This window comes from Lithobates pipiens, unplaced genomic scaffold (assembly GCF_037356315.1).
Source record: "Lithobates pipiens isolate NorthernLeopardFrog02 unplaced genomic scaffold, aLitPip1_a1.2 Scaffold_28, whole genome shotgun sequence".
NCBI lineage: Eukaryota > Metazoa > Chordata > Amphibia > Anura > Ranidae > Lithobates > Lithobates pipiens.
Genome location: NW_027507789.1, coordinates 3,121,051 through 3,148,992, shown reverse-complemented (window position 1 = coordinate 3,148,992; position 27,942 = coordinate 3,121,051). Strand labels below are relative to the sequence as shown.

General features: G+C 43.2%; 7 non-coding genes and 2 pseudogenes across 7 annotated transcripts; 5 read left to right on the top strand and 4 right to left on the bottom strand.

Moving 5' to 3' along the window:
* LOC143934961 (uncharacterized) overlaps nt 1-21,457 on the bottom strand; it is a 98,524-nt pseudogene extending 77,067 nt beyond the window's left edge.
* LOC143937587 (U6 spliceosomal RNA) lies at nt 2,678-2,786 on the top strand. Its single transcript, XR_013263683.1, has one exon. It is a non-coding gene; the product is annotated as a U6 spliceosomal RNA (small nuclear RNA).
* LOC143937591 (U6 spliceosomal RNA) lies at nt 6,572-6,680 on the top strand. Its single transcript, XR_013263685.1, has one exon. It is a non-coding gene; the product is annotated as a U6 spliceosomal RNA (small nuclear RNA).
* Nucleotides 10,461-10,569, top strand: LOC143937586 (U6 spliceosomal RNA). The gene has a single exon (XR_013263682.1). It is a non-coding gene; the product is annotated as a U6 spliceosomal RNA (small nuclear RNA).
* LOC143937585 (U6 spliceosomal RNA) lies at nt 14,342-14,450 on the top strand. The gene has a single exon (XR_013263681.1). It is a non-coding gene; the product is annotated as a U6 spliceosomal RNA (small nuclear RNA).
* LOC143937584 (U6 spliceosomal RNA) lies at nt 18,613-18,721 on the top strand. The gene has a single exon (XR_013263680.1). It is a non-coding gene; the product is annotated as a U6 spliceosomal RNA (small nuclear RNA).
* On the bottom strand, nt 20,427-20,535 carry LOC143937608 (U6 spliceosomal RNA). The gene has a single exon (XR_013263701.1). It is a non-coding gene; the product is annotated as a U6 spliceosomal RNA (small nuclear RNA).
* Nucleotides 21,458-21,673: 216 nt separating the features above from the next.
* Nucleotides 21,674-21,825, bottom strand: LOC143937569 (U2 spliceosomal RNA; annotated as a pseudogene).
* Nucleotides 21,826-23,340: 1,515 nt separating this feature from the next.
* Nucleotides 23,341-23,447, bottom strand: LOC143937573 (U6 spliceosomal RNA). The gene has a single exon (XR_013263671.1). It is a non-coding gene; the product is annotated as a U6 spliceosomal RNA (small nuclear RNA).
* Nucleotides 23,448-27,942: the final 4,495 nt, after the last annotated feature.

Here is a 27,942-nt window from a genome sequence, read left to right as displayed (position 1 = left end):
AGTCCTGAATTGTCAGAACAATTTCCCAAATAAAAAAAAAATGCTTGTAGTTATCGATCCCAAATTCACCTCATACATGTATTATGCTATTGTCCAGGTGGTGGGACTACGTGCTACCCCCTAATAATTACCCCGTGGCCGCAAATTCGACCTAAAGGTTTGCGAAATTCGCCTCCCATTGAAGTCAATGGAGCCCGCGGCGAACGGTCGTTTTCGCGAACGTTTGTGCCCGTTCGCGTTTCGCGTTCGCGAAACGTCCCGTCGGAAGTTCGTCCATCACTACCTGTCAGTGCATATCAAAGAAGCAGAAAAATTACCTGTTTGCAAAATTGTATAACAAACTATTAAACATGATTTTTTTTTTTCTTCAGAATTTTCCATATTTCTTTGTTTGTTTAGCAAAAAAAAGAAAAACCCCAACTGTGATTAAATATCACCAAAAGAAGTCTCTATTTATGTGGGAAAAAAATGATAAAAATGTAATTTGGGTAGAGTGTTGTATGACCGCGTCATTGACATTGAAAGTGCGTCAGCGGCGAAAGCTGAAAATTGGTCGGGGCAGGAGGGGTCCATAAGTGGCCAGTAAGCAAGGGGTTAAATAGCACAAAAAGAAAGCGCTCGCCGAAAAAGTACAACTGCACCGCCAATCTAACCGCGATATATAACTAGTTTTTTTATTTTTTAGTATAGCCGTGACAAGAGTACAGGAGATAAGAGATGATCAGAGACTGCAGACATAGTACAGGAGATGATCAGAGACTGCAGACATAGTACATGAGATGGTCAGAGACTGCAGAAATAGTACAGGAGATGATCAGAGACTGCAGACATGATATAGGAGATGATCAGAGACTGCAGAAATAGTACAGGAGATGGTCAGAGACTGCAGACATGGTACAGGAGATGGTCAGAGACTGCAGACATGGTACAGGAGATGGTCAGAGACTGCAGTCATGGTACAGGAGATGGTCAGAGACTGCAGGCATGGTACAGGAGATGGTCAGAGACTGCAGACATACTGCAAGAGATGACCAGAGACTGCAGACACGGTACAGAAGATGATCAGAGACTGCAGACATGATACAGGCAGGGGCAGACTGACCAGTCGGTCACTTGGGCGCCGCCCGAGGGCCCGAGGCCATTAGGGGCCCGGACTCGACCACATGAGAGGCCACTTGCAGCGGCTCAAATACATGCCGCGATGCCGATAATAACACAGCTAACTGTGCGCTGCTCCCCGCCGGCCCCTCCTTCCCTCCCGTTCATCCCAGGTGCTGTATGCATCGTGACATCACCTAGGACGGACGAGAAGAATGGAGGGGCGGGGGGGAGCAGCGCGCTGTTAGAAGTACTATTATCGGCATCCGATGACTCGGTGAGTGAAGCTGAGACATCAGGGCCACCACACGTGATGGGGGGGAGTGTACAGATGTAAGGGCCCCGGGTCCCCCCACCCCACAGTGTCCTCCTGTGCTGTGTGAGTGTCCCCCTGTGTGTGTGTCCTCCTGTGTGCGTGTCCCCCTGTGTGAGTGTCCCCCTGTGTGCGTGTCCCCCTGTGTGAGTGTCCTCCTGTGTGCGTGTCCCCCTGTGTGAGTGTCCCCCTGTGTGAGTGTCCTCCTGTGCTGTGTGAGTGTCCCCCTGTGCTGTGTGAGTGTCCCCCTGTGTGAGTGTCCCCCTGTGTGAGTGTCCCCCTGTGTGAGTGTCCTCCTGTGTGCGTGTCCTCCTGTGTGAGTGTCCCCCTGTTTAAATTTTTTTAATTACAAAAGTAATTGCCACTTGCAACGGCTGAAATACATGCCACGATGCCGATAATAACACAGCTAACTGTGCGCTGCTCCCTGCCGGCCCCTCCTTACATATTGCGGTTACATTGGCGGTGCAGTTGTACTTTTTTCAGCGAGCGTTCTTTTTGTGGTATTTAATCACCACGGGGGGGGGGGGGGGGGTTAAATTTATTGTGCCAAATGAAAAGGACCAACATTTCTGAAAAAAAATAAAAATAAATGAAAATAAATAATCACAGACAGTACTAATTGTTTTTGTACAGAGGATATGAACACCAATAGTCTCATGATAGGGAGGTTGCAATAATGACTTGCTTAAAAAAATCAATTAAATGGGTTTAAAATATTATTAAAAAAAGAATGGAATAAAATGTATCTTTAATGTATTTTAAAAAAAAAGCCTCCAATAAACACAGTTTATATTAAAAAAATAATAATAATTAGAAAAGTAAAAAAAAAAAAATATATATACCTAGCGGAGGATGGTTTCGATCCATCGACCTCTAGGTTATGGGCCCGGCACGCTTCCGCTGTGCCACTCTGCTACTTGGTTGCTATGGTAACCTTTTCGATCATATATAAGGCGTTTATGTGTCAGTTGCAGCTAGTCAATGACGGTTGGTGGGTGGCTTCTGCACTCCCATAATGCTTTGCGGCTCAGCTGCTAATTTGCATACGGTGTTTTGCTTCAATATATGCTTTATGCTGCTTATTTCCTTTACTTAAATCAACTTTTCAATTCACAGACATTATTTATCAGGAAAAAGGTCATCTATAGAATTAGTTTGGAATATATAAAGTAAAATATGGATATTTAATACTCTCCCTAATGTGTTCAGTTCATTATATGAGCAGTTTATATACTGAATAAGGTTACATGTGTATTGTCCTTGGCCCATATTCGGTCTATGGACGCATACTCAAATTGTAACGATACAGAGAAGATTAGCATGTGCCCTGCGCAAGGATGACACGCATAAACGTGAAGCGAACCACATTTTTTATTGCACCAAATAACAGTAGTTATAATTATTTCCCTCTTCTTATGAGCTATAATATATACACACATTTATATTATAACATGCATGTTATTATATCGCTGGGGACATAAAGCTGGCCATACGCTAGTAGGTTTTTTCATACGAATGTTCGTACAAACATTCTCAGTACATTCGATGACCAATGTTTTTAAAAATTTCCTTTTCTTTTAGCATTTGATTTTCTAAATTGAAAAATTTGAAACTAAATTCTAATGGCCCCCTAACCAAGAGGTCGATGGATCGAATCCATTCTCTGGAAGGTGTATTTTTTTTTACTTTTGTAATAAAAAAAAATAATATATATATATATATATATATATATATATATATATATATATATATATATATATTTTTTTTTTTTTTTTTTTTTTTATATAAACTGTGTTTATTGGAGGTTTTTTTTTTTAAAAAGAAATTAAAGATACATTTTATTCCATTCTTTATTAATAATATTTTAAACCCATTTAATTATTTTTTTTAAAGCAAGTCATTATTGCAACCTCCCTATCATGAGACTATTGGTGTTCATATCCTCTGTACAAAAACAATTAGTACTGTCTGTGATTATTTATTTTCATATTTTTTTTTTTTTTCACAAATGTTGGTCCTTTTTATTTGGCACAAAAAATTCAAAACCCCCCCCGTGGTGATTAAATACCTCAAAAAGAAAACGCTCGCCGAAAAAAGTACAACTGCACCGCCAATGTAACCGCAATATGTAACAACATTTTTTTTTTATGTATAGCCATGGACATCAGTCCCAATCACGGTGATGTGCCACCAGATCCCCAGTGCCCATCTGTGCCGCCCGCAAGTGCCGCCCACCAGCGCCACCTGTCAGTGCATATCAAAGAAGCAGAAAAATTACCTGTTTGCAAAATTGTATAACAAACTATTAAACATGATTTTTTTTTTTCTTCAGAATTTTCCATATTTCTTTGTTTGTTTAGCAAAAAAAAGAAAAACCCCCAGCTGTGATTAAATATCACCAAAAGAAGTCTCTATTTATGTGGGAAAAAAATGATAAAAATGTAATTTGGGTAGAGTGTTGTATGACCGCGTCATTGACATTGAAAGTGCGTCAGCGGCGAAAGCTGAAAATTGGTCGGGGCAGGAGGGGGCCATAAGTGGCCAGTAAGCAAGGGGTTAAATAGCACAAAAAGAAAGCGCTCGCCGAAAAAGTACAACTGCACCGCCAATCTAACCGCGATATATAACTAGTTTTTTTATTTTTTAGTATAGCTGTGACAAGAGTACAGGAGATAAGAGATGATCAGAGACTGCAGACATAGTACAGGAGATGATCAGAGACTGCAGACATAGTACATGAGATGGTCAGAGACTGCAGAAATAGTACAGGAGATGATCAGAGACTGCAGACATGATATAGGAGATGATCAGAGACTGCAGAAATAGTACAGGAGATGGTCAGAGACTGCAGACATGGTACAGGAGATGGTCAGAGACTGCAGACATGGTACAGGAGATGGTCAGAGACTGCAGACATGGTACAGGAGATGGTCAGAGACTGCAGACATGGTACAGGAGATGGTCAGAGACTGCAGACATAGTACAGGAGATGGTCAGAGACTGCAGACATGGTACAGGAGATGGTCAGAGACTGCAGACATGGTACAGGAGATGGTCAGAGACTGCAGACATACTGCAAGAGATGGTCAGAGACTGCAGACATGGTACAGGAGATGGTCAGAGACTGCAGACATGGTACAGGAGATGGTCAGAGACTGCAGACATGGTACAGGAGATGGTCAGAGACTGCAGACATACTGCAAGAGATGATCAGAGACTGCAGAAATAGTACAGGAGATGGTCAGAGACTGCAGACATGGTACAGGAGATGGTCAGAGACTGCAGACATGGTACAGGAGATGGTCAGAGACTGCAGACATGGTACAGGAGATGGTCAGAGACTGCAGAAATAGTACAGGAGATGGTCAGAGACTGCAGTCATGGTACAGGAGATGGTCAGAGACTGCAGTCATGGTACAGGAGATGGTCAGAGACTGCAGTCATGGTACAGGAGATGGTCAGAGACTGCAGGCATGGTACAGGAGATGGTCAGAGACTGCAGACATACTGCAAGAGATGACCAGAGACTGCAGACACGGTACAGAAGATGATCAGAGACTGCAGACATGATACAGGCAGGGGCAGACTGACCAGTCGGTCACTTGGGCGCCGCCCGAGGGCCCGAGGCCATTAGGGGCCCGGACTCGACCACATGAGAGGCCACTTGCAGCGGCTCAAATACATGCCGCGATGCCGATAATAACACAGCTAACTGTGCGCTGCTCCCCGCCGGCCCCTCCTTCCCTCCCGTTCATCCCAGGTGCTGTATGCATCGTGACATCACCTAGGTAGGACGAGAAGAATGGAGGGGCGGGGGGGAGCAGCGCGCTGTTAGAAGTACTATTATCGGCATCCGATGACTCGGTGAGTGAAGCTGAGACATCAGGGCCACCACACGTGATGGGGGGGAGTGTACAGATGTAAGGGCCCCGGGTCCCCCCACCCCACAGTGTCCTCCTGTGCTGTGTGAGTGTCCCCCTGTGTGTGTGTCCTCCTGTGTGCGTGTCCCCCTGTGTGAGTGTCCCCCTGTGTGCGTGTCCCCCTGTGTGAGTGTCCTCCTGTGTGCGTGTCCCCCTGTGTGAGTGTCCCCCTGTGTGAGTGTCCTCCTGTGCTGTGTGAGTGTCCCCCTGTGCTGTGTGAGTGTCCCCCTGTGTGAGTGTCCCCCTGTGTGAGTGTCCCCCTGTGTGAGTGTCCTCCTGTGTGCGTGTCCTCCTGTGTGAGTGTCCCCCTGTTTAAATTTTTTTAATTACAAAAGTAATTGCCACTTGCAACGGCTGAAATACATGCCACGATGCCGATAATAACACAGCTAACTGTGCGCTGCTCCCTGCCGGCCCCTCCTTACATATTGCGGTTACATTGGCGGTGCAGTTGTACTTTTTTCAGCGAGCGTTCTTTTTGTGGTATTTAATCACCACGGGGGGGTTTAAATTTATTGTGCCAAATGAAAAGGACCAACATTTCTGAAAAAAAATAAAAATAAATGAAAATAAATAATCACAGACAGTACTAATTGTTTTTGTACAGAGGATATGAACACCAATAGTCTCATGATAGGGAGGTTGCAATAATGACTTGCTTAAAAAAATTAATTAAATGGGTTTAAAATATTATTAAAAAAAGAATGGAATAAAATGTATCTTTAATGTATTTTAAAAAAAAGCCTCCAATAAACACAGTTTATATTAAAAAAATAATAATAATTAGAAAAGTAAAAAAAAAAAAAATATATATACCTAGCGGAGGATGGTTTCGATCCATCGACCTCTAGGTTATGGGCCCGGCACGCTTCCGCTGTGCCACTCTGCTACTTGGTTGCTATGGTAACCTTTTCGATCATATATAAGGCGTTTATGTGTCAGTTGCAGCTAGTCAATGACGGTTGGTGGGTGGCTTCTGCACTCCCATAATGCTTTGCGGCTCAGCTGCTAATTTGCATACGGTGTTTTGCTTCAATATATGCTTTATGCTGCTTATTTCCTTTACTTAAATCAACTTTTCAATTCACAGACATTATTTATCAGGAAAAAGGTCATCTATAGAATTAGTTTGGAATATATAAAGTAAAATATGGATATTTAATACTCTCCCTAATGTGTTCAGTTCATTATATGAGCAGTTTATATACTGAATAAGGTTACATGTGTATTGTCCTTGGCCCATATTGGGTCTATGGACGCATACTCAAATTGTAACGATACAGAGAAGATTAGCATGTGCCCTGCGCAAGGATGACACGCATAAACGTGAAGCGAACCACATTTTTTATTGCACCAAATAACAGTAGTTATAATTATTTCCCTCTTCTTATGAGCTATAATATATACACACATTTATATTATAACATGCATGTTATTATATCGCTGGGGACATAAAGCTGGCCATACGCTAGTAGGTTTTTTCATACGAATGTTCGTACAAACATTCTCAGTACATTCGATGACCAATGTTTTTAAAAATTTCCTTTTCTTTTAGCATTTGATTTTCTAAATTGAAAAATTTGAAACTAAATTCTAATGGCCCCCTAACCAAGAGGTCGATGGATCGAATCCATTCTCTGGAAGGTGTATTTTTTTTTACTTTTGTAATAAAAAAAAATAATATATATATATATATATATATATATATATATATATATATATATATATATTTTTTTTTTTTTTTTTTTTTTTTTTATATAAACTGTGTTTATTGGAGGTTTTTTTTTTTAAAAAGAAATTAAAGATACATTTTATTCCATTCTTTATTAATAATATTTTAAACCCATTTAATTATTTTTTTTAAAGCAAGTCATTATTGCAACCTCCCTATCATGAGACTATTGGTGTTCATATCCTCTGTACAAAAACAATTAGTACTGTCTGTGATTATTTATTTTCATATTTTTTTTTTTTTTCACAAATGTTGGTCCTTTTTATTTGGCACAAAAAATTCAAAACCCCCCCCGTGGTGATTAAATACCTCAAAAAGAAAACGCTCGCCGAAAAAAGTACAACTGCACCGCCAATGTAACCGCAATATGTAACAACATTTTTTTTTTATGTATAGCCATGGACATCAGTCCCAATCACGGTGATGTGCCACCAGATCCCCAGTGCCCATCTGTGCCGCCCGCAAGTGCCGCCCACCAGCGCCACCTGTCAGTGCATATCAAAGAAGCAGAAAAATTACCTGTTTGCAAAATTGTATAACAAACTATTAAACATGATTTTTTTTTTTCTTCAGAATTTTCCATATTTCTTTGTTTGTTTAGCAAAAAAAAGAAAAACCCCAACTGTGATTAAATATCACCAAAAGAAGTCTCTATTTATGTGGGAAAAAAATGATAAAAATGTAATTTGGGTAGAGTGTTGTATGACCGCGTCATTGACATTGAAAGTGCGTCAGCGGCGAAAGCTGAAAATTGGTCGGGGCAGGAGGGGGCCATAAGTGGCCAGTAAGCAAGGGGTTAAATAGCACAAAAAGAAAGCGCTCGCCGAAAAAGTACAACTGCACCGCCAATCTAACCGCGATATATAACTAGTTTTTTTATTTTTTAGTATAGCCGTGACAAGAGTACAGGAGATAAGAGATGATCAGAGACTGCAGACATAGTACAGGAGATGATCAGAGACTGCAGACATAGTACATGAGATGGTCAGAGACTGCAGAAATAGTACAGGAGATGATCAGAGACTACAGACATGATATAGGAGATGATCAGAGACTGCAGAAATAGTACAGGAGATGGTCAGAGACTGCAGACATGGTACAGGAGATGGTCAGAGACTGCAGACATGGTACAGGAGATGGTCAGAGACTGCAGACATGGTACAGGAGATGGTCAGAGACTGCAGACATGGTACAGGAGATGGTCAGAGACTGCAGACATAGTACAGGAGATGGTCAGAGACTGCAGACATGGTACAGGAGATGGTCAGAGACTGCAGACATGGTACAGGAGATGGTCAGAGACTGCAGACATACTGCAAGAGATGGTCAGAGACTGCAGACATGGTACAGGAGATGGTCAGAGACTGCAGACATGGTACAGGAGATGGTCAGAGACTGCAGACATGGTACAGGAGATGGTCAGAGACTGCAGACATACTGCAAGAGATGATCAGAGACTGCAGAAATAGTACAGGAGATGGTCAGAGACTGCAGACATGGTACAGGAGATGGTCAGAGACTGCAGACATGGTACAGGAGATGGTCAGAGACTGCAGAAATAGTACAGGAGATGGTCAGAGACTGCAGTCATGGTACAGGAGATGGTCAGAGACTGCAGTCATGGTACAGGAGATGGTCAGAGACTGCAGTCATGGTACAGGAGATGGTCAGAGACTGCAGGCATGGTACAGGAGATGGTCAGAGACTGCAGACATACTGCAAGAGATGACCAGAGACTGCAGACACGGTACAGAAGATGATCAGAGACTGCAGACATGATACAGGCAGGGGCAGACTGACCAGTCGGTCACTTGGGCGCCGCCCGAGGGCCCGAGGCCATTAGGGGCCCGGACTCGACCACATGAGAGGCCACTTGCAGCGGCTCAAATACATGCCGCGATGCCGATAATAACACAGCTAACTGTGCGCTGCTCCCCGCCGGCCCCTCCTTCCCTCCCGTTCATCCCAGGTGCTGTATGCATCGTGACATCACCTAGGACGGACGAGAAGAATGGAGGGGCGGGGGGGAGCAGCGCGCTGTTAGAAGTACTATTATCGGCATCCGATGACTCGGTGAGTGAAGCTGAGACATCAGGGCCACCACACGTGATGGGGGGGAGTGTACAGATGTAAGGGCCCCGGGTCCCCCCACCCCACAGTGTCCTCCTGTGCTGTGTGAGTGTCCCCCTGTGTGTGTGTCCTCCTGTGTGCGTGTCCCCCTGTGTGAGTGTCCCCCTGTGTGCGTGTCCCCCTGTGTGAGTGTCCTCCTGTGTGCGTGTCCCCCTGTGTGAGTGTCCCCCTGTGTGAGTGTCCTCCTGTGCTGTGTGAGTGTCCCCCTGTGCTGTGTGAGTGTCCCCCTGTGTGAGTGTCCCCCTGTGTGAGTGTCCCCCTGTGTGAGTGTCCTCCTGTGTGAGTGTCCCCCTGTGTGCGTGTCCTCCTGTGTGAGTGTCCCCCTGTTTAAATTTTTTTAATTACAAAAGTAATTGCCACTTGCAACGGCTGAAATACATGCCACGATGCCGATAATAACACAGCTAACTGTGCGCTGCTCCCTGCCGGCCCCTCCTTACATATTGCGGTTACATTGGCGGTGCAGTTGTACTTTTTTCAGCGAGCGTTCTTTTTGTGGTATTTAATCACCACGGGGGGGGGGGGGGGGGGGTTTAAATTTATTGTGCCAAATGAAAAGGACCAACATTTCTGAAAAAAAATAAAAATAAATGAAAATAAATAATCACAGACAGTACTAATTGTTTTTGTACAGAGGATATGAACACCAATAGTCTCATGATAGGGAGGTTGCAATAATGACTTGCTTAAAAAAATTAATTAAATGGGTTTAAAATATTATTAAAAAAAAGAATGGAATAAAATGTATCTTTAATGTATTTTAAAAAAAAAGCCTCCAATAAACACAGTTTATATTAAAAAAATAATAATAATTAGAAAAGTAAAAAAAAAAATATATATATACCTAGCGGAGGATGGTTTCGATCCATCGACCTCTAGGTTATGGGCCCGGCACGCTTCCGCTGTGCCACTCTGCTACTTGGCTGTATGGTAACCTTTTCGATCATATATAAGGCGTTTATGTGTCAGTTGCAGCTAGTCAATGACGGTTGGTGGGTGGCTTCTGCACTCCCATAATGCTTTGCGGCTCAGCTGCTAATTTGCATACGGTGTTTTGCTTCAATATATGCTTTATGCTGCTTATTTCCTTTACTTAAATCAACTTTTCAATTCACAGACATTATTTATCAGGAAAAAGGTCATCTATAGAATTAGTTTGGAATATATAAAGTAAAATATGGATATTTAATACTCTCCCTAATGTGTTCAGTTCATTATATGAGCAGTTTATATACTGAATAAGGTTACATTTGTATTGTCCTTGGCCCATATTCGGTCTATGGACGCATACTCAAATTGTAACGATACAGAGAAGATTAGCATGTGCCCTGCGCAAGGATGACACGCATAAACGTGAAGCGAACCACATTTTTTATTGCACCAAATAACAGTAGTTATAATTATTTCCCTCTTCTTATGAGCTATAATATATACACACATTTATATTATAACATGCATGTTATTATATCGCTGGGGACATAAAGCTGGCCATACGCTAGTAGGTTTTTTCATACGAATGTTCGTACAAACATTCTCAGTACATTCGATGACCAATGTTTTTAAAAATTTCCTTTTCTTTTAGCATTTGATTTTCTAAATTGAAAAATTTGAAACTAAATTCTAATGGCCCCCTAACCAAGAGGTCGATGGATCGAATCCATTCTCTGGAAGGTGTATTTTTTTTTACTTTTGTAATAAAAAAAAATAATATATATATATATATATATATATATATATATATATATATATATATTTTTTTTTTTTTTTTTTTTTTTTTATATAAACTGTGTTTATTGGAGGTTTTTTTTTTTAAAAAGAAATTAAAGATACATTTTATTCCATTCTTTATTAATAATATTTTAAACCCATTTAATTATTTTTTTTAAAGCAAGTCATTATTGCAACCTCCCTATCATGAGACTATTGGTGTTCATATCCTCTGTACAAAAACAATTAGTACTGTCTGTGATTATTTATTTTCATATTTTTTTTTTTTTTCACAAATGTTGGTCCTTTTTATTTGGCACAAAAAATTCAAAACCCCCCCCGTGGTGATTAAATACCTCAAAAAGAAAACGCTCGCCGAAAAAAGTACAACTGCACCGCCAATGTAACCGCAATATGTAACAACATTTTTTTTTTATGTATAGCCATGGACATCAGTCCCAATCACGGTGATGTGCCACCAGATCCCCAGTGCCCATCTGTGCCGCCCGCAAGTGCCGCCCACCAGCGCCACCTGTCAGTGCATATCAAAGAAGCAGAAAAATTACCTGTTTGCAAAATTGTATAACAAACTATTAAACATGATTTTTTTTTTTCTTCAGAATTTTCCATATTTCTTTGTTTGTTTAGCAAAAAAAAGAAAAACCCCAACTGTGATTAAATATCACCAAAAGAAGTCTCTATTTATGTGGGAAAAAAATGATAAAAATGTAATTTGGGTAGAGTGTTGTATGACCGCGTCATTGACATTGAAAGTGCGTCAGCGGCGAAAGCTGAAAATTGGTCGGGGCAGGAGGGGGCCATAAGTGGCCAGTAAGCAAGGGGTTAAATAGCACAAAAAGAAAGCGCTCGCCGAAAAAGTACAACTGCACCGCCAATCTAACCGCGATATATAACTAGTTTTTTTATTTTTTAGTATAGCCGTGACAAGAGTACAGGAGATAAGAGATGATCAGAGACTGCAGACATAGTACAGGAGATGATCAGAGACTGCAGACATAGTACATGAGATGGTCAGAGACTGCAGAAATAGTACAGGAGATGATCAGAGACTACAGACATGATATAGGAGATGATCAGAGACTGCAGAAATAGTACAGGAGATGGTCAGAGACTGCAGACATGGTACAGGAGATGGTCAGAGACTGCAGACATGGTACAGGAGATGGTCAGAGACTGCAGACATGGTACAGGAGATGGTCAGAGACTGCAGACATGGTACAGGAGATGGTCAGAGACTGCAGACATAGTACAGGAGATGGTCAGAGACTGCAGACATGGTACAGGAGATGGTCAGAGACTGCAGACATGGTACAGGAGATGGTCAGAGACTGCAGACATACTGCAAGAGATGGTCAGAGACTGCAGACATGGTACAGGAGATGGTCAGAGACTGCAGACATGGTACAGGAGATGGTCAGAGACTGCAGACATGGTACAGGAGATGGTCAGAGACTGCAGACATACTGCAAGAGATGATCAGAGACTGCAGAAATAGTACAGGAGATGGTCAGAGACTGCAGACATGGTACAGGAGATGGTCAGAGACTGCAGACATGGTACAGGAGATGGTCAGAGACTGCAGAAATAGTACAGGAGATGGTCAGAGACTGCAGTCATGGTACAGGAGATGGTCAGAGACTGCAGTCATGGTACAGGAGATGGTCAGAGACTGCAGTCATGGTACAGGAGATGGTCAGAGACTGCAGGCATGGTACAGGAGATGGTCAGAGACTGCAGACATACTGCAAGAGATGACCAGAGACTGCAGACACGGTACAGAAGATGATCAGAGACTGCAGACATGATACAGGCAGGGGCAGACTGACCAGTCGGTCACTTGGGCGCCGCCCGAGGGCCCGAGGCCATTAGGGGCCCGGACTCGACCACATGAGAGGCCACTTGCAGCGGCTCAAATACATGCCGCGATGCCGATAATAACACAGCTAACTGTGCGCTGCTCCCCGCCGGCCCCTCCTTCCCTCCCGTTCATCCCAGGTGCTGTATGCATCGTGACATCACCTAGGACGGACGAGAAGAATGGAGGGGCGGGGGGGAGCAGCGCGCTGTTAGAAGTACTATTATCGGCATCCGATGACTCGGTGAGTGAAGCTGAGACATCAGGGCCACCACACGTGATGGGGGGGAGTGTACAGATGTAAGGGCCCCGGGTCCCCCCACCCCACAGTGTCCTCCTGTGCTGTGTGAGTGTCCCCCTGTGTGTGTGTCCTCCTGTGTGCGTGTCCCCCTGTGTGAGTGTCCCCCTGTGTGCGTGTCCCCCTGTGTGAGTGTCCTCCTGTGTGCGTGTCCCCCTGTGTGAGTGTCCCCCTGTGTGAGTGTCCTCCTGTGCTGTGTGAGTGTCCCCCTGTGCTGTGTGAGTGTCCCCCTGTGTGAGTGTCCCCCTGTGTGAGTGTCCCCCTGTGTGAGTGTCCTCCTGTGTGAGTGTCCCCCTGTGTGCGTGTCCTCCTGTGTGAGTGTCCCCCTGTTTAAATTTTTTTAATTACAAAAGTAATTGCCACTTGCAACGGCTGAAATACATGCCACGATGCCGATAATAACACAGCTAACTGTGCGCTGCTCCCTGCCGGCCCCTCCTTACATATTGCGGTTACATTGGCGGTGCAGTTGTACTTTTTTCAGCGAGCGTTCTTTTTGTGGTATTTAATCACCACGGGGGGGGGGGGGGGGTTTAAATTTATTGTGCCAAATGAAAAGGACCAACATTTCTGAAAAAAAATAAAAATAAATGAAAATAAATAATCACAGACAGTACTAATTGTTTTTGTACAGAGGATATGAACACCAATAGTCTCATGATAGGGAGGTTGCAATAATGACTTGCTTAAAAAAATTAATTAAATGGGTTTAAAATATTATTAAAAAAAAGAATGGAATAAAATGTATCTTTAATGTATTTTAAAAAAAAAGCCTCCAATAAACACAGTTTATATTAAAAAAATAATAATAATTAGAAAAGTAAAAAAAAAAATATATATATACCTAGCGGAGGATGGTTTCGATCCATCGACCTCTAGGTTATGGGCCCGGCACGCTTCCGCTGTGCCACTCTGCTACTTGGCTGTATGGTAACCTTTTCGATCATATATAAGGCGTTTATGTGTCAGTTGCAGCTAGTCAATGACGGTTGGTGGGTGGCTTCTGCACTCCCATAATGCTTTGCGGCTCAGCTGCTAATTTGCATACGGTGTTTTGCTTCAATATATGCTTTATGCTGCTTATTTCCTTTACTTAAATCAACTTTTCAATTCACAGACATTATTTATCAGGAAAAAGGTCATCTATAGAATTAGTTTGGAATATATAAAGTAAAATATGGATATTTAATACTCTCCCTAATGTGTTCAGTTCATTATATGAGCAGTTTATATACTGAATAAGGTTACATTTGTATTGTCCTTGGCCCATATTCGGTCTATGGACGCATACTCAAATTGTAACGATACAGAGAAGATTAGCATGTGCCCTGCGCAAGGATGACACGCATAAACGTGAAGCGAACCACATTTTTTATTGCACCAAATAACAGTAGTTATAATTATTTCCCTCTTCTTATGAGCTATAATATATACACACATTTATATTATAACATGCATGTTATTATATCGCTGGGGACATAAAGCTGGCCATACGCTAGTAGGTTTTTTCATACGAATGTTCGTACAAACATTCTCAGTACATTCGATGACCAATGTTTTTAAAAATTTCCTTTTCTTTTAGCATTTGATTTTCTAAATTGAAAAATTTGAAACTAAATTCTAATGGCCCCCTAACCAAGAGGTCGATGGATCGAATCCATTCTCTGGAAGGTGTATTTTTTTTTACTTTTGTAATAAAAAAAAATAATATATATATATATATATATATATATATATATATATATATATATATATATATATATATTTTTTTTTTTTTTTTTTTTTTTTTTTTTATATAAACTGTGTTTATTGGAGGTTTTTTTTTTTAAAAAGAAATTAAAGATACATTTTATTCCATTCTTTATTAATAATATTTTAAACCCATTTAATTATTTTTTTTAAAGCAAGTCATTATTGCAACCTCCCTATCATGAGACTATTGGTGTTCATATCCTCTGTACAAAAACAATTAGTACTGTCTGTGATTATTTATTTTCATATTTTTTTTTTTTTTCACAAATGTTGGTCCTTTTTATTTGGCACAAAAAATTCAAAACCCCCCCCGTGGTGATTAAATACCTCAAAAAGAAAACGCTCGCCGAAAAAAGTACAACTGCACCGCCAATGTAACCGCAATATGTAACAACATTTTTTTTTTATGTATAGCCATGGACATCAGTCCCAATCACGGTGATGTGCCACCAGATCCCCAGTGCCCATCTGTGCCGCCCGCAAGTGCCGCCCACCAGCGCCACCTGTCAGTGCATATCAAAGAAGCAGAAAAATTACCTGTTTGCAAAATTGTATAACAAACTATTAAACATGATTTTTTTTTTTCTTCAGAATTTTCCATATTTCTTTGTTTGTTTAGCAAAAAAAAGAAAAACCCCAACTGTGATTAAATATCACCAAAAGAAGTCTCTATTTATGTGGGAAAAAAATGATAAAAATGTAATTTGGGTAGAGTGTTGTATGACCGCGTCATTGACATTGAAAGTGCGTCAGCGGCGAAAGCTGAAAATTGGTCGGGGCAGGAGGGGGCCATAAGTGGCCAGTAAGCAAGGGGTTAAATAGCACAAAAAGAAAGCGCTCGCCGAAAAAGTACAACTGCACCGCCAATCTAACCGCGATATATAACTAGTTTTTTTATTTTTTAGTATAGCCGTGACAAGAGTACAGGAGATAAGAGATGATCAGAGACTGCAGACATAGTACAGGAGATGATCAGAGACTGCAGACATAGTACATGAGATGGTCAGAGACTGCAGAAATAGTACAGGAGATGATCAGAGACTGCAGACATGATATAGGAGATGATCAGAGACTGCAGAAATAGTACAGGAGATGGTCAGAGACTGCAGACATGGTACAGGAGATGGTCAGAGACTGCAGACATGGTACAGGAGATGGTCAGAGACTGCAGACATGGTACAGGAGATGGTCAGAGACTGCAGACATGGTACAGGAGATGGTCAGAGACTGCAGACATAGTACAGGAGATGGTCAGAGACTGCAGACATGGTACAGGAGATGGTCAGAGACTGCAGACATGGTACAGGAGATGGTCAGAGACTGCAGACATACTGCAAGAGATGGTCAGAGACTGCAGACATGGTACAGGAGATGGTCAGAGACTGCAGACATGGTACAGGAGATGGTCAGAGACTGCAGACATGGTACAGGAGATGGTCAGAGACTGCAGACATACTGCAAGAGATGATCAGAGACTGCAGAAATAGTACAGGAGATGGTCAGAGACTGCAGACATGGTACAGGAGATGGTCAGAGACTGCAGACATGGTACAGGAGATGGTCAGAGACTGCAGAAATAGTACAGGAGATGGTCAGAGACTGCAGTCATGGTACAGGAGATGGTCAGAGACTGCAGTCATGGTACAGGAGATGGTCAGAGACTGCAGACATGGTACAGGAGATGGTCAGAGACTGCAGACATACTGCAAGAGATGGTCAGAGACTGCAGACATGGTACAGGAGATGGTCAGAGACTGCAGACATGGTACAGGAGATGGTCAGAGACTGCAGACATGGTACAGGAGATGGTCAGAGACTGCAGACATACTGCAAGAGATGATCAGAGACTGCAGAAATAGTACAGGAGATGGTCAGAGACTGCAGACATGGTACAGGAGATGGTCAGAGACTGCAGACATGGTACAGGAGATGGTCAGAGACTGCAGAAATAGTACAGGAGATGGTCAGAGACTGCAGTCATGGTACAGGAGATGGTCAGAGACTGCAGTCATGGTACAGGAGATGGTCAGAGACTGCAGTCATGGTACAGGAGATGGTCAGAGACTGCAGGCATGGTACAGGAGATGGTCAGAGACTGCAGACATACTGCAAGAGATGACCAGAGACTGCAGACACGGTACAGAAGATGATCAGAGACTGCAGACATGATACAGGCAGGGGCAGACTGACCAGTCGGTCACTTGGGCGCCGCCCGAGGGCCCGAGGCCATTAGGGGCCCGGACTCGACCACATGAGAGGCCACTTGCAGCGGCTCAAATACATGCCGCGATGCCGATAATAACACAGCTAACTGTGCGCTGCTCCCCGCCGGCCCCTCCTTCCCTCCCGTTCATCCCAGGTGCTGTATGCATCGTGACATCACCTAGGACGGACGAGAAGAATGGAGGGGCGGGGGGGAGCAGCGCGCTGTTAGAAGTACTATTATCGGCATCCGATGACTCGGTGAGTGAAGCTGAGACATCAGGGCCACCACACGTGATGGGGGGGAGTGTACAGATGTAAGGGCCCCGGGTCCCCCCACCCCACAGTGTCCTCCTGTGCTGTGTGAGTGTCCCCCTGTGTGTGTGTCCTCCTGTGTGCGTGTCCCCCTGTGTGAGTGTCCCCCTGTGTGCGTGTCCCCCTGTGTGAGTGTCCTCCTGTGTGCGTGTCCCCCTGTGTGAGTGTCCCCCTGTGTGAGTGTCCTCCTGTGCTGTGTGAGTGTCCCCCTGTGCTGTGTGAGTGTCCCCCTGTGTGAGTGTCCCCCTGTGTGAGTGTCCCCCTGTGTGAGTGTCCTCCTGTGTGAGTGTCCCCCTGTGTGCGTGTCCTCCTGTGTGAGTGTCCCCCTGTTTAAATTTTTTTAATTACAAAAGTAATTGCCACTTGCAACGGCTGAAATACATGCCACGATGCCGATAATAACACAGCTAACTGTGCGCTGCTCCCTGCCGGCCCCTCCTTACATATTGCGGTTACATTGGCGGTGCAGTTGTACTTTTTTCAGCGAGCGTTCTTTTTGTGGTATTTAATCACCACGGGGGGGGGGGGGGGGGTTTAAATTTATTGTGCCAAATGAAAAGGACCAACATTTCTGAAAAAAAATAAAAATAAATGAAAATAAATAATCACAGACAGTACTAATTGTTTTTGTACAGAGGATATGAACACCAATAGTCTCATGATAGGGAGGTTGCAATAATGACTTGCTTAAAAAAATTAATTAAATGGGTTTAAAATATTATTAAAAAAAAGAATGGAATAAAATGTATCTTTAATGTATTTTAAAAAAAAAGCCTCCAATAAACACAGTTTATATTAAAAAAATAATAATAATTAGAAAAGTAAAAAAAAAAATATATATATACCTAGCGGAGGATGGTTTCGATCCATCGACCTCTAGGTTATGGGCCCGGCACGCTTCCGCTGTGCCACTCTGCTACTTGGTTGCTATGGTAACCTTTTCGATCATATATAAGGCGTTTATGTGTCAGTTGCAGCTAGTCAATGACGGTTGGTGGGTGGCTTCTGCACTCCCATAATGCTTTGCGGCTCAGCTGCTAATTTGCATACGGTGTTTTGCTTCAATATATGCTTTATGCTGCTTATTTCCTTTACTTAAATCAACTTTTCAATTCACAGACATTATTTATCAGGAAAAAGGTCATCTATAGAATTAGTTTGGAATATATAAAGTAAAATATGGATATTTAATACTCTCCCTAATGTGTTCAGTTCATTATATGAGCAGTTTATATACTGAATAAGGTTACATTTGTATTGTCCTTGGCCCATATTCGGTCTATGGACGCATACTCAAATTGTAACGATACAGAGAAGATTAGCATGTGCCCTGCGCAAGGATGACACGCATAAACGTGAAGCGAACCACATTTTTTATTGCACCAAATAACAGTAGTTATAATTATTTCCCTCTTCTTATGAGCTATAATATATACACACATTTATATTATAACATGCATGTTATTATATCGCTGGGGACATAAAGCTGGCCATACGCTAGTAGGTTTTTTCATACGAATGTTCGTACAAACATTCTCAGTACATTCGATGACCAATGTTTTTAAAAATTTCCTTTTCTTTTAGCATTTGATTTTCTAAATTGAAAAATTTGAAACTAAATTCTAATGGCGTATGACCAGTTTTTGGTTTTCACACACTTAAAAGTCGCATTGGAGGTTCCCATTACATCAGAAGTCCTCCCATCACATTCCGATGTAATCAGGGGGGAGGGGACTCTTATGTGATGGGAGGACTTCTGATGTCATGAGAGTGTCTCCGATGTAATGAGGGGGGAGGGGCTTGCTTTATGTCCCCAGAGATATAATAACATGCATGATTTATATATATATATATATATATATGTATATGGATGTATGGATGTATGGGAGTGCAGAACCCGCCCACCAACCGTCATTGAATAGCTGCAACTGACACATATACGCGTTACACAAAAACCAAAATGAGCTCCATGAAGCCATGTAGCTGAATGGCGCAGTGGTAGCGTGCCGGCCCCCTAACCAAGAGGTCGATGGATCGAATCCATTCTCTGGAAGGTGTATTTTTTTTTACTTTTGTAATAAAAAAAAATAAAAAAAATAATATATATATATATATATATATATATATATATATATATTTTTTTTTTATATAAACTGTGTTTATTGGAGGTTTTTTTTTTTAAAAAGAAATTAAAGATACATTTTATTCCATTCTTTATTAATAATATTTTAAACCCATTTAATTATTTTTTTTAAAGCAAGTCATTATTGCAACCTCCCTATCATGAGACTATTGGTGTTCATATCCTCTGTACAAAAACAATTAGTACTGTCTGTGATTATTTATTTTCATATTTTTTTTTTTTTTCACAAATGTTGGTCCTTTTTATTTGGCACAAAAAATTCAAAACCCCCCCCGTGGTGATTAAATACCTCAAAAAGAAAACGCTCGCCGAAAAAAGTACAACTGCACCGCCAATGTAACCGCAATATGTAACAACATTTTTTTTTTATGTATAGCCATGGACATCAGTCCCAATCACGGTGATGTGCCACCAGATCCCCAGTGCCCATCTGTGCCGCCCGCAAGTGCCGCCCACCAGCGCCACCTGTCAGTGCATATCAAAGAAGCAGAAAAATTACCTGTTTGCAAAATTGTATAACAAACTATTAAACATGATTTTTTTTTTCTTCAGAATTTTCCATATTTCTTTGCTTGTTTAGCAAAAAAAAGAAAAACCCCAACTGTGATTAAATACCACCAAAAGAAGGCTCTATTTATGTGGGAAAAAAATGATAAAAATGTAATTTGGGTAGAGTGTTGTATGACCGCGTCATTGACATTGAAAGTGCGTCAGCGGCGAAAGCTGAAAATTGGTCGGGGCAGGAGGGGGCCATAAGTGGCCAGTAAGCAAGGGGTTAAATAGCACAAAAAGAAAGCGCTCGCCGAAAAAGTACAACTGCACCGCCAATCTAACCGCGATATATAACTAGGTTTTTTTTATTTTTTAGTATAGCCGTGACAAGAGTACAGGAGATAAGAAGAGGGAAATAATTATAACTACTGTTATTTGGTGCAAGAAAATGTGGTTTCGCTTCACGATTATGCGTGTCATCCTTGCGCAGGGAACATGCTAATCTTCTCTGTATCGTTCCACTTTAAGTATGTGTCCATCCAGCCAATATGGGCCAAGGACAATACACATGTAACCTTGTTCAGTATATAAACTCTTCATATAATGAACTGACGACAATAGGGGGAGTATTAAATATCCATATTTTACTTTATATATTCCAAACTAATTCTATAGATGACCTTTATTCCTGATAAATAATGTCTGTGAATTGAAAAGTTGATTTAAATAAAGGAAATAAGCAGCATAAAGCATATATTGAAGCAAAACACCGTATGCAAATTAGCAGCTATGCCGCAAAGCCTTATGGGAGGTGTAGGGTATGCCAGGGTAGATGTCCAGGTGCTGGTGCAGGATGTCCCCCGAAGGGTAATTCCTGAACTTGCAGAGCACAGACCACTTACCTATCCAGAAGCCGTTGGCATCAAGGATTTGGACAGGGTCCTTCACCACGGTGCAGAACCTCTGGAGGTAGGTGGCTATGTCCTTACCTGGGGTATGGGGGTTCCTCCTGGCCACCATCACCCTCTTTTCGTCCCGTGTTATGGGGCAGTTCGCAGCGAACTTACGGAAAGGGGATTCAGGACCACTCGTCTTCACCATCTCCCAGTACCTTCTGCAGACCGGTAATGACACAAAAGTTATGAAGAAAATACCTTTTGTGAAGGCCTGGACTGAAAGCGTCTCCGCTTTGCTGAACCCCTGCTCCAGTATCATCTTCTTTCCGAAGATCTCCGGGGTCATGTCGGGGACTCTCCCGTCCACCTTTCTCAGCTGGCGTACGACCGTCTGTTTCATCCAAGGCTCCAAGGTGGGGAGCCCATCGGCAGGCAGGTACGGCCTAGCTGGTCTCGGATGACTGGTGCCGGCTGGGGTAGAGGTGGAGGTTGAGGCAGCGGCATGCCCCAGATCTCCAGAGGAAGTGGCTGGTTCAGGGTTCTTCTTCATACTGCTGGTCTTCTTTTCGCTCTTCCCCATCTTCAAGGAGGAGGATGTCGCCTCAGTTGTTTCTTAAGCAGCTTCCTTCTTGTTTCCTTGAAGTCTTCGCTCTGAAGCCTTTACAAAGGCTCTTACATCTACTGCCCGGAGGTAGTAATGCGGAGGGGGGGGAGGGAAGACCGCAATCTCGTTCCTTGTGGGGGCCAAGCCTCTAGCCCAATAGCAGCAAGTAGGTGAAGCTGAATTTAATTAACGATCCTACAAGGCCGAGCAGAGGGTACCCCACAAGGACCTAATGGCTTGGATAGATACAAGTGGTTCTCAACGTCCTAGCTGTGAAGCAGAGACACCCCTAAAGGCTATAGTCGATACTACACTTGATCTTAGCCAAAAGGCTGAGAAGCAATACCTTTGACCATACAGCGAAATGGGGGGACCTCTGATGTGATAGGGGGACCTCTGATGTGATGGGAGGACCTCTGATGTGATGGGGGGGGACCTCTGATGTGATGGGAGGACCTCTGATGTGATGGAGAGACCTCTGATGTGATGGAGGGACCTCTGATGTGATGGGGGGGCTCTGATGTGATGGGAGGACCTCTGATGTGATGGAGAGACCTCTGATGTGATGGGGGGACCTCTGATGTGATGGGGAGGCTCTGATGTGATGGAGGGACCTCTGATGTGATGGGGGGGGCTCTGATGTGATGGGGGGGGGGCTCTGATGTGATGGGAGGACCTCTGATGTGATGGGGGGACCTCTGATGTGATGGAGGGACCTCTGATGTGATGGGGGGACCTCTGATGTGATGGGGGGACCTCTGATGTGATGGGGGGGGGCTCTGATGTGATGGAGAGACCTCTGATGTGATGGGAGACCTCTGATGTGATGGGAGACCTCTGATGTGATGGGAGACCTCTGATGTGATGGTGGCCCTCTGATGTGATGAGGTGACCTCTGATGTGATGGGGGTACCTCTGATGTGATAGGGGCCCTCTGATGTGATGGGGGGCCCTCTGATGTGATGGAGGGACCTCTGATGTGATGGGGGACCTCTGATGTGATGGGGGACCTCTGATGTGATGGAGGGACCTCTGATGTGATGGAGGGACCTCTGATGTGATGGGAGACCTATGATGTGATGGAGGGACCTCTGATGTGATGGAGGGACCTCTGATGTGATGGAGGGACCTCTGATGTGATGGAGGGACTTCTGATGTGATGGGAGACCTCTGATGTGATGGGGGGACCTCTGATGTGATGGAGGGACTTCTGATGTGATGGGAGACCTATGATGTGATGGAGGGACCTCTGATGGGATGGGGGACCTCTGATGTGATGGAGGGACCTCTGATGTGATGGAGGGACCTCTGATGGGATGGGGGACCTCTGATGTGATAGAGGGACCTCTGATGTGATGGGGGGACCTCTGATGTGATGGGGGACCTCTGATGTGATGGGAGAGCTCTGATGTGATGGGAGACCTCTGATGTGATGGGGGGACCTCTGATGTGATGGAGGGACTTCTGATGTGATGGGAGACCTATGATGTGATGGAGGGACCTCTGATGGGATGGGGGACCTCTGATGTGATGGAGGGACCTCTGATGTGATGGGGGGACCTCTGATGTGATGGGAGGATCTCCGATGCACAATGAGATGAAATAGATGAGGATGTACGCCATTTTGGGCGTATGCTACAAACAGAGTGCACATTCAGCGTGTCGTGCTTTACACAACCCCTGGCGTATAAACGCATAGTGCGGCATTGTCTAATCTCAATGGGCGACGATACGCCGGGAGAGTGACGAGGCAGGTTCTATATATATAATTTTTATTTTTTTTAATAGTTCAAAATAAGAGGGGAAAAAAATCCTAATTGAGCACATATTATTATTATTATTATTATTATTTGGTGCAAGAAAATATGGAACGCTTCACGAATTTGCGTGTCATCCTTGCGCAGGGGCCATGCTAATCTTCTCTGTATCGTTCCAATTTTAGTATATGTCCTGCCGAAGCGAGGACAATCCAATGGTGACCCTCAGAGGTATATAAGGACAAACAGAGCCAGAAATGTCAGCTCATGGTGAGCCTGGTAATGATGTATGGGGGAGGGGGCGGGGATAATAAAGATCTAGGGATCAATGTATCGGTATGGATAACGATTTGAGGAAATGATTATGATCAGATCAGCTTCTCCTTACAACTACAGATCAGATACAAGCAGCACATGCAAATGAGCACAGCAGCCACAGAGGATTGTGGGAGGAGCGAGGGGCCATCCTTAGACCGTGTATCTAATTTTTGATTGAAAATGTATACTTTATTTTTAAAGAAAATATACAAAAAACAAAATACTTTGAACAGGGTACATTCCACACTGTACTGTGTGAAGATCAAGGTATAAGAATAAAAAAATGGTTGACAGTATATTTCTTATTAATGCTTATCTCGTCTGTTTTCAGTAGTTTTAAAGACATCATTCTTAAAGGCCGGATGGGTGCAGTCACATCCAGTCACGTACACACAAAGAGGAAGCCAGGTCATAAGGGTCAACTAATGCGTCAGCTTTAAGAACAGAAGACATTGCCTTTTATAGAAATTGTTTTGTTTTAACATTTTTAACGTCTGTCTTTCCTTTGTGTATACAAGAGCCGTGTGTGATAATAAAGGACTCAGAGTAAGCAAGTGCGACGGTCTGAGCAGATATACTGAGAAGTTTTCCGTGTCTCCTTGCTTAGATAAGACTCTAATAATAATTGGGAAACAGTAACATAACTTGTGAATAGGTGACTTGCAGTAGTCACACCTAACATTTTTGGCGCACGAACAAGGGACTTCGCTAAAGAAACTACAAGAGGCGAACGAACATAAGGACGGAACAAAGAGGTCGGGCATATCAGGAACCACAGACAAATCCTGCGCAGGTAAGAAAAGCTTTATTTTCTTATAAACTCTGTGCTTCTTAGATTTGTGCCCACCCGATCTGTCTGTATTGTTCTTCAGGTAAAACCAACCTCTGTAGTAAGCGGGTCTTGAATTTAATATTTGACTTATGTTACCGTTGTTTCTTGTCTGTCTCCTTGTCGTCTGTCTGTTGTGACTGAGATAAGCCCTGTTTGTATGGTGTGAATTGAAACATATATCATCCCAATGGGTAACGGAATGCGCCCTTAACTCGTAAGAGTACTTGGGGGTCCGACACTTAAGTTTGATATACGCTTTTTGATTCATGAGCCTAAAAACGGGTTGAAAGTATAAGTCCTGACTGCCTCAATAAAGCAGGAATAAGAAACGATTGCTGAGAGATTCCATGGTAATGGGACGGGAATAAGGTCTCCACAAAGCCCGGAGATCTAGTTATATGTGTTTGGCCACCAAAGGGGATGCTTGTATATGTTGTAGCTGTCAGTCTGGTCATAATATTTGTCAGTTGGCTAGCATATAAAGTAATTCGATTTCAGAAATCTCATCCAGGAGAGGTTTTTAGTATTTTGGCACCCTAGGAGGAGAAGGCAACGAGACACTTAGTAAGTGATCCAAACGCCACCTAGGCAGGACTGTCAAAATGGGCCAGACACATGGTAAACCCCAGGAGGAATCTCAGAAATGTTATGCTGTTAAAGACATAATTACAATGTTGTATGGGAAGGACAAGGCACAGGGCATGAATAGGGTTCTCAAGAAATTTGGAATGGATGGAGAAAATGGGCTAAGTGTAGAAGGTTGGGAGAATATAAAGAGAGACAGACAGGGGGAGGTCCTGCAGAACAGATGGGTATCACAAATACAATGTTTAATTAAGGTTTCCAACAGGGCTGAAGAGGAGGGATGGGAGTATTGTCATGAACAGGGTGGATGGGATATGAAGGTCCGACGTAAGAGTCTCCCTTCTGCTCCCGAGGATGGAGTAAAAACGGAAGGTACTCCACCTCCTTATACCACTACCACACCAGGTAGCGAAAGACCAAAACTTTATCCTTCCTTAAGAGGAAGAGGATGGGTATGCCGAGTATGCGGTACCCAGAATACAGACTGGGCACAGGAATGTGTACATTGCGGAGCTCAAAGACCAGAGTCCGTAGCTCCAGTCCACAGTCGGACTAGGGTAATACAAGTAAATAATCCAAATGCGGGTCAAGCAGGACAGCCACCTACAGTGACTCGACAAGTCGTTCTGAGGACATGGACACCTTGGTCGGCTGACACTCTTATGGCATTAATACAGAATGCTCCTGATCCCGTAGCAAAACCTGCCGCATTCTGTAGATTCGTGACACAATTACTAGACACACATGAAGCAACTTGGCAAGATGGGGAAGATTTGTGTAGACATAAAATGACACTAACGATGTTTAATCAATTTATGAATGAAATTGCTCCACATAGACCACAAGGGGATCCAGCGGTAGATCCACCAGGAATACACCCCCGTCATATAGACTCTAGACCCCTGTTTATTAATCAGTTACGAGAATTTTGCCAAGGGAAACAGCAGGAAAGGGGTTCGACAGCGCCCATAAAACAGGCCCCAGGTCAGACTGTTACAGAATTTTACCTCAACATGGAAAGCATGATGGCTGACGAAGGTCTAGATTTAGCCTTACCCGTCACCATTAGGGCTTTCAATCGACAGTTTATGGAAGGACTAGTACCCCAAATAGGTGACAAACTGAAGGCATGTACTCCCGAATGGAGAGCCATACGGGACAGAGGAACATTGTTGCAGAAAGCACAAGGCATAGAGGCTGATTTAGCAGAAACTAAACCCAGAAGGACACCGGGAGTTAACACTGTTGCCCGGGTCAATGAAGGAGGGAATTCCTCCCGTAAACCTCTTACCTGTTATTACTGCAACAAGGTGGGACATATAAAAAGAGACTGTAGGAAAAGAATAAAAGACGAACAGGAAGGAAACACGGACAGAGACACGAGGGACTACAGACAGAGGCGTACCAATGATAGGGACGATCCGACCGCATGACTTGCCCCAGTCCTAGCTGAATCAGAGAATAAAATGCTCCACATATTGATGAAGGTGGAAGGTAAACATGTTCCTTGTTTAGTTGACACAGGAGCATCACGCAGCTTATTATCTGATTCAGTAGTCCCTCCACACATGACATCCCGTGACACCATACCCATAAGTGGTTATGACGGTCTTTTGTCCGATGCCCCACTGACTAAACCTTTAAAAGTAAAAATAGGGAATCACATGTTTTTGTCACGCTTTTTGATTTCCAGAGGAGCCCCTACTAATTTATTAGGAGCAGATATTCTTCAGAAAATAGGAGCAAACATTACTTATCATCCAGATGGTATGGTCACCTTAGCAATAGGAGACGACCCAGAGGGTATAGAAATCTGTAATAAAATACAATGTTTGGAAGTAGAACCAGAACTGTCCAATACACCCTCGCCGGAAATAGATCAAATTCTGTCTAGCCTTCCGGAAGGGCTATGGGAAACACATCCAGCAGACGTTGGACTTTTGCCCATACCCCCGGTTACTCTACAGCTGATTCCAGGAGCAGTTCTCCCCCAGCAGAAACAGTACCCACTCAGTGCGCCCCAGGAAGCAGCTATAGAACTACAAGTGGAGGCTCTACTCAAAAGTGGAGCATTAAAAGAAATACAGTCACCAGCCAATACCCCATTGTATCCGGTCAAGAAAAAGACATTGGGGGATGGCCCAGTAAAGTATAGAATGGTACAAGACCTAAGGGCGGTAAACAAAATATTGGTCCCAATAACGCCACTAGTACCAAACCCGCATACTTTACTTTCAGAAGTACCATCAGATAGCTCCTCATTTACTGTTATAGACTTGGCTAATGCTTTCTTTTCTGTACCCCTGGCGGAGGAATGTCAACCGTGGTTTGCGTTCCGTCTCAAAAACCGCCAGTTGACCTGGACACGCCTACCGTAAGGAATGGCGCATTCGCCAACTCTATACTCGCAAGCCCTACAGACAGTGTTGGGGGAATGGCAACCACCTGACACTTGTGTATTGTTGCAATATGTAGATGACCTATTGTTATGTTGTCCGGATAACGATACTTGTTTAAAAGCCACTCTATCATTGTTACAATTCCTGGCTGAAAAAGGGTGCAAAGTGAATAGAACTAAGTTACAGGTATGCCAGAAAAAGGTTGTCTTTTTGGGCCACTGTATATCCCAGGGTACTCGACACCTCACTGAAGAACGAGTCCAGGCCATAAGACAAATGAATGTCCCACGCAACTTTAAGCAACTTCGTATGTTTCTGGGAATGGTATCATATTGTAGACAATGGATACCACATGCCAGTTCTCTGATGCAGCCATTATATGATTGCTTGAAAATAGTACCCTATGTACTCACAGAAGCAGGTCATAAGTCTTTTAGCACCTTAAGAAAGTTACTAATTTTGGCACCTGCGATCGGGATCCCTGACTATACCAAAACATTTCATTTGTACATTGCTGAAATCACGGGACACGCAACAGGGGTGTTGACACAACAACACATCAAACAAAGG